This window comes from Sminthopsis crassicaudata, chromosome 4, assembly GCF_048593235.1.
Source record: "Sminthopsis crassicaudata isolate SCR6 chromosome 4, ASM4859323v1, whole genome shotgun sequence".
In the NCBI taxonomy this organism is placed as follows: Eukaryota; Metazoa; Chordata; class Mammalia; order Dasyuromorphia; family Dasyuridae; genus Sminthopsis; species Sminthopsis crassicaudata.
Window position 1 is genome coordinate 103,781,508 of NC_133620.1, and position 5,859 is coordinate 103,787,366.

Below are 5,859 nucleotides of genomic sequence, written 5' to 3' on the forward strand. Positions count from 1 at the left end.
TTTCATTCTCCTTTTGCAGATGAGAATACTCAAGGTCAGAGAGGTTAAGTTATTTGTCCAAAGTCACTCAAGTCATCAAAAAATGATCAGAGACTAAGTTCTCAGATTACAAATCCAGAATCCATTCCACTAAACTATACTGCCTCTTCACTGTAATGCTTTTTTTTTAATTTTCAGATTTCTCCCTCTCTGCCTAAATTAGCATGTCACCCTATGCTTGTAAGTTCTTTCTTGAGTTTAACCCAAATCCCTTCTGCTGCAATTTCACCTCATTTCTACTGTGTCAGCCTTCAGTGGAACTGAAGAATAGCTGGGGTTTCCCTTGATATGGAATACGGCCTGAGGCTCTGGCAGACTCCACTCTTTTTCTGGTAAAGAGATAACTCTGACGCATTCATGCTCAACACATGTTGTGGAGGTGGAGGTGAGAGTGGGATAGAGGTTAATAATTTTATTTTGGCACCCAGGGAGCTCCCCTTGGCATCGTTCAATATGCACCTGTCTGTTAAAGGACTAAAGTAGTTCCTACTCTTGTCTTCTTGCCTGCTGGTTGTTTAATGGTAAAGATGGGGACATAAATGCTCCATTGTTTTTGTCCAGTTGTTTTCAATCACGTTCGACTGTGATCTCATTTAGGGTTTTCTTGGCAAAGATACTGGAGTAGTTCTCCATTTCCTTCTCCAGCTCATTTGAAAGACAGGGTTAAGTGACTTGCTCAGAATCACCTAGTCAGTGTCTGAGGCCATGTTTAAACTCCTAAAGATGAGTCTTTTTGATTCCAAGCTCAGTGCTCTAGCCATGTGCTGGCTCTGACCTAGATGTCACTGAAGTTTAGTAGCCAATTGTTATAGAACCTAGAAGTTGTGAATACCAGACCACTATTATATATTACCAAGCCTGGTAATAGAATGACCTTCCATTCTGCTCTAATAATAGGTAACAAAGCTCAGGACATTGGTGTTATTTTGTCACTTTGCTATCCATATGTTGTAAGACCTTGATCAAAAACCACAATTTCTCTGAGGTTCATAATTTTGGGGAAAAAATATTCCTTTTGTCCATGTTTTGCAATGACTTTTAGGTACATCTCTTCTCAAAGTTGTCTCCCTTGTAACAAAGAAAAACATTAAAACCAACTGATGTCATGACTATAGCACATGTAATATCCCATCCATTGTCCCCTAACTCTCTATTGAAAGGAGGCAGGAGGGCTTCATTATCTGCTCTTCTGGGCAATACTGATCCTTACAATTATTTGATAATTATTCCCCATTCCAAAGCACATAAATAAATAACTACATATTTATACCACACAACATATTTGCATATGTACATGTATATACATGTATGTGTATGTCCTATATGTGTATGTGTGTATACACATATATATGAAATTATATGTGTGTGTTTCCCTGTACCTAGGAGCTCACAATGCTGCCTGAGAAGGATGGTTAAATGGCCAAGTAAATGGCCAGTTGTTATGACTCCATAATCTGTTCTTTCCTGACAATAAGTCTCCAGCTCTGACATCTTTGCCCTGAAGTCAAAAGCTGGGTCAGAACATACAGTCTGAACACAAGAGAATGATTGTGGGTGTAGGAGTCAACATGGGCAGTGTGGTAATCTGTTGATCACATGAGTAACTGGACTACTTTCTGGAAGCTGAGGGAGCTCAGGCTAGAGAGTAGAGATGGAAACTTAGCCCGTTTAGCCAAATCTATTTTTCTCTCTTTTCCTTGACCTCCAAAACCTGAAACTTCTATCTTTACTTTCTACCCCCACCTAAAATGTCCACTCAGAGTCAATTGGTCAGTCAAAATGTGCCTGGCATAGTGCTAAGTGCTGGTAATATAAAGAGATACAAAAACCACAGTTTCTGTTTTCAGTTCTCATAGAAAGGAATACATACACATAACTATATACAAAATATAAGAAAGGCAAATAAAAGTAATATCAGAGAGAAAGATTCTCAGAGAATTCTTCGGGATCAGGCCTGGAGAAGGGATTGTCCACTGGGAAAGAAAGTAGGATTTGAGATTGATTATAGGAGTGGGTGTTGAAGGAGGCTGAAAACCAGGAGGCAGAGGTGAGGAGAGAGAATTTCAGAGGGCAGAGTGACAACCAGTCATGGATTTTGGAGATGGAGTGCTGTGTGGGAAGAATAAGAAAGCCAAAATTACTGAATCACAGAGTACGTTGGGAAGAATAGAGTGGAAAAAACTGGAGAGATTGGAAGGGACCAGATTGTGAAAGACTTTAAATGTCAAACAGAATTTTGTAAGGTGTCTCAAAGGTCTGTAAGCTGTTAAAACTTCAAATTGCACTAAGACTTTTGGTTGCCTCTGTAAATTTGATCCTAGAAGTAATAGGAAGCCACTACAATTTACTCAGAAGTGTGGTGACAGATCTGTGCTTTAAGAAGATTGCCTAGTAGATAAACAGAGTTGTTAGACTGGAGGGAAAAAAAGAGAGGTCAGGAAGACCAGTTAGAAGGCTATCATAATAGTTTATTTAAAGACTGATAAGGGATTTTACCAGGGTGGTGACTATGTGCACAGAGACTAGAAAGATTTTATAAAAGTCGAAACTAGATTTGGCAGTAGATTGGCGATATGGGGAGAAGAGAAGATGACCTTAGGAGAATGGTGGTTCCCTAGACTGTAAAAGAGAAGTTTGGAAAGAAGTAGAATTTGGGCTGCTGGTGGGAAAATACTTGGTCAGATCATTAGACAGCCAAGTTCAGAGGTTCCAACTATTACTGTTTTCTTGATCATAAAAGGGAAAAATCTTCACGGTTCTTCACCACAGCTATCCATCCTCCATCAAGGGCTATATCTAGGCCTCCTGATCTATATCTGGCCACTGGACTCCAGTGGCTCTGGAGAAGAAAGTGAGGCTGGTGACTTTCCATGGCCCTGACTCACTTAAATCTAATTCACTCACATGTCATGGTATCACCTCCTTGATGTCATTGTCCTGTTTGAGAATAAAGAACAAACGAATAGAACAACAACAATATTGGGCATTATTTTTCTGACCTTGGGCTGGGGTACAGATATTCCAGATTCCACGGGATAGGAGAAAGAACACTGATTTTGTAGTCAGAAGACCTGATTTGGATTCCCAGTTCTGATATTAATTAGCTATACAAGATTCCCCTCTCTATACGACAGAATTGAACCAAATAAGATTTCAGTTTCTTTTGTTGTGATCACAGAAGAAACCAACCAGCTCTACTTAGGAGGAATCTAGATCTCTGTCTCATTCAGAAAGACCACAGTACCCACAATTTTGCTAACTTTGAACATTTTCTTTGGCTGCCCTTCTACTCTACATCATTATCATCTGTTTTAGCTATTCTATCCTAGCTATTCCAATTAGAGTTCCCCCAACCTGAATACTCATTCTCTCCCACTGATGACAGCTTCCTTTTCTGAACCTCCATTTGAAAATCTTTCAAGAATGGTATTTCACTTGCTCCTTCCCTTGCAAGCAGGAGGGGAGTGGTGGGTGCCCAAAGGTCATTCCCTGAGAAATTCGAATGAATCCCTCCTCCTGAGAACTGTGTGAGAAATCTTTTACTAATGGACTTATTAATTGTCTGCTTGACCAGGCTGGCCAAACTCATCAGCAGAGGCTTAGTTAGGGACATCTCTAGAGACTAGTTCCTAAGAGTTTCAGGTTTCCAAAGGCAGAAGGAAGAAAGTTCAGGTGGTTAGAGAGAGACCAAAGGTCAAAGGGAAAGATAAATGGACAATAGTCACTGCTTTGCTATGAATTGGTCTAGGTGACCATTGAGTTTCCTCCAAAGACTAATGTTATGACTTCTTTACTATCTCTGTTTACTCACCATAATTATTAATTATCTCAGAACCCCAACCCCCATGATGCTCAGAATTCTCTTACTTTTGCATCTTTGCCTTGTATAGTTCCTACCTGGATCTCTGGGATCTTGGGTGTTATTTTGACTCTCCTAGCCACGTTGAAAGATGAAAGTCCTTTCTTCCTAGTCTTGTCTAATCACAGTAGGGGTATGTTGGTAGGCTCTATTATAGAGAACACATTTATATGACTGGAGAAAGAGCAGGGGCTTTGGAGACAGAGGACCTGGGTACAAATCCTTCCTCTCTCACTCCCTATATGATTTTGATTAAGTCTCAAATCCTCTAAGCCTTAGCCTCCACTTCTGAAATGAGGGTGTTAAAATAAATAACCTCTAAGGTTCCTTTTGATCTAAATCCATTATCCTATATAGTATTTTCAGGTTTGCAAAATGCTATTAAATGGACTATCTCAGTGGATCCTTACAATAACTTTACCTGGTAGATGCTATTATTAACTTTATTTTGTAGAGGAGAAATGGAGTTCAGAGAATTTAAATACTTTGTCAAAGTCATATAATTACTAAAAGTCTGAGGTGGGATTTGAACTCAGGCCTTCCTAACTTTAAGTCTACTCCTTGTTCCATTATATTGTACAGATACATAGCCTGTTAGACTACAAAGAAAATTGTACTTAAAGTCATAGGATTACAGAATTTGGATCTCAAAGAGCTAGATAGCCCTACACTCTCATTTTACAGATTGAGGAAGATGCAGCCAAAGATAGATAAGGGGCTTGTCCAAGATCACCTAACTGCTGAGTAAGGAGCAGACCGGAGACCAAATCCAAACTGGAAGGACTCTTATGTAGCATAATGTACTAGAGAGGATACTAGATCTAAGAGTCAGAAATGATAGTTTGGGGATAGATGATGACTAAGATGTCTTCTAACCCAACATTCTATGACATTGTGAATCTGTGGTTTCTATCTACATGTATTCTTCCAGAAAGACATCTGGATTGTCCCATGTGAAGCTGCTAAGCAGGGCCAGATTGCACCAGCATTGAATTTCACGGGAGCTGGTTGGCAGAAGGGTGTGTTTGGCAAGAGTTGTTACTGGAGTTTGCCTGCAGGACGCTGTTGGTGTCATGCCACAAGAAAGGGGAAAGTGATTTAACTTAGATTTTTTACTGTGGTTGTAGGATTGCAGGAAAGTCTCATTTGCATATGAACCAGGAGTTCATTTTCCTTAGAAAATGCAAGTCAAGACCCAGAAGAAGGAGCGGAATTTCTAAATAATGATTAATCAGTTGATATATCAAAAAAAAAAAAAAAAAAAAAAGAAAAAGAAGAAGAAAAGAAAACAATTAAGAAAGAGATGCTGAGAAAATTAGGGAGAAAAAAAGTTTTCCAAAGGACAGACCCACCCAACACACCTCAGTGGTATTTCCTCTTAGCCACCTGCATAAAAGTGACCAGCCTTCCCCAGATGCTACACAAGTCACTGAGACAGCTTGCAGCAGCTCAGAGGTAAGACACCCACATTTTTCCACCTGCTGATTTTATTCATTGCCATCCAAACCCATCCTTCTTAATGGGATGGAATTACTCTCTAATCTTTATGTCTTTCCTTAGGCACTTTTACAGGTGCCTAATGTTCTCTATAATTTTAGGTTATAGATTATGTAGTCGGAGAAAACAATCCTACTTGTCCACTAATATCTCTTTAAATAAATAAAAGTGGGAGAGGGATCAGATCAAGCAGTTCCCTGGTCATTTTTTAAAATAGGAGACATGATCTAAGTAAATTCTTTAAGAGCAATAGAGGGTGGAAGAAAAGTATATAACGACAACATCTTTTGAAAGGGTTGAGATATTCCAAAATCTGAATTTTGTGGGGCAATCATCTTCTTAGAAAAGCACCAGCAATCTAGGCACGACATGGGTGGGTGTGAAGATTGGGCTGTCTGGCTGGCAATGAGCTCTGTGTGCTGTTTTTTGTCTTTTTTTTTTTTTTTTTTTAATGATCTCTATCA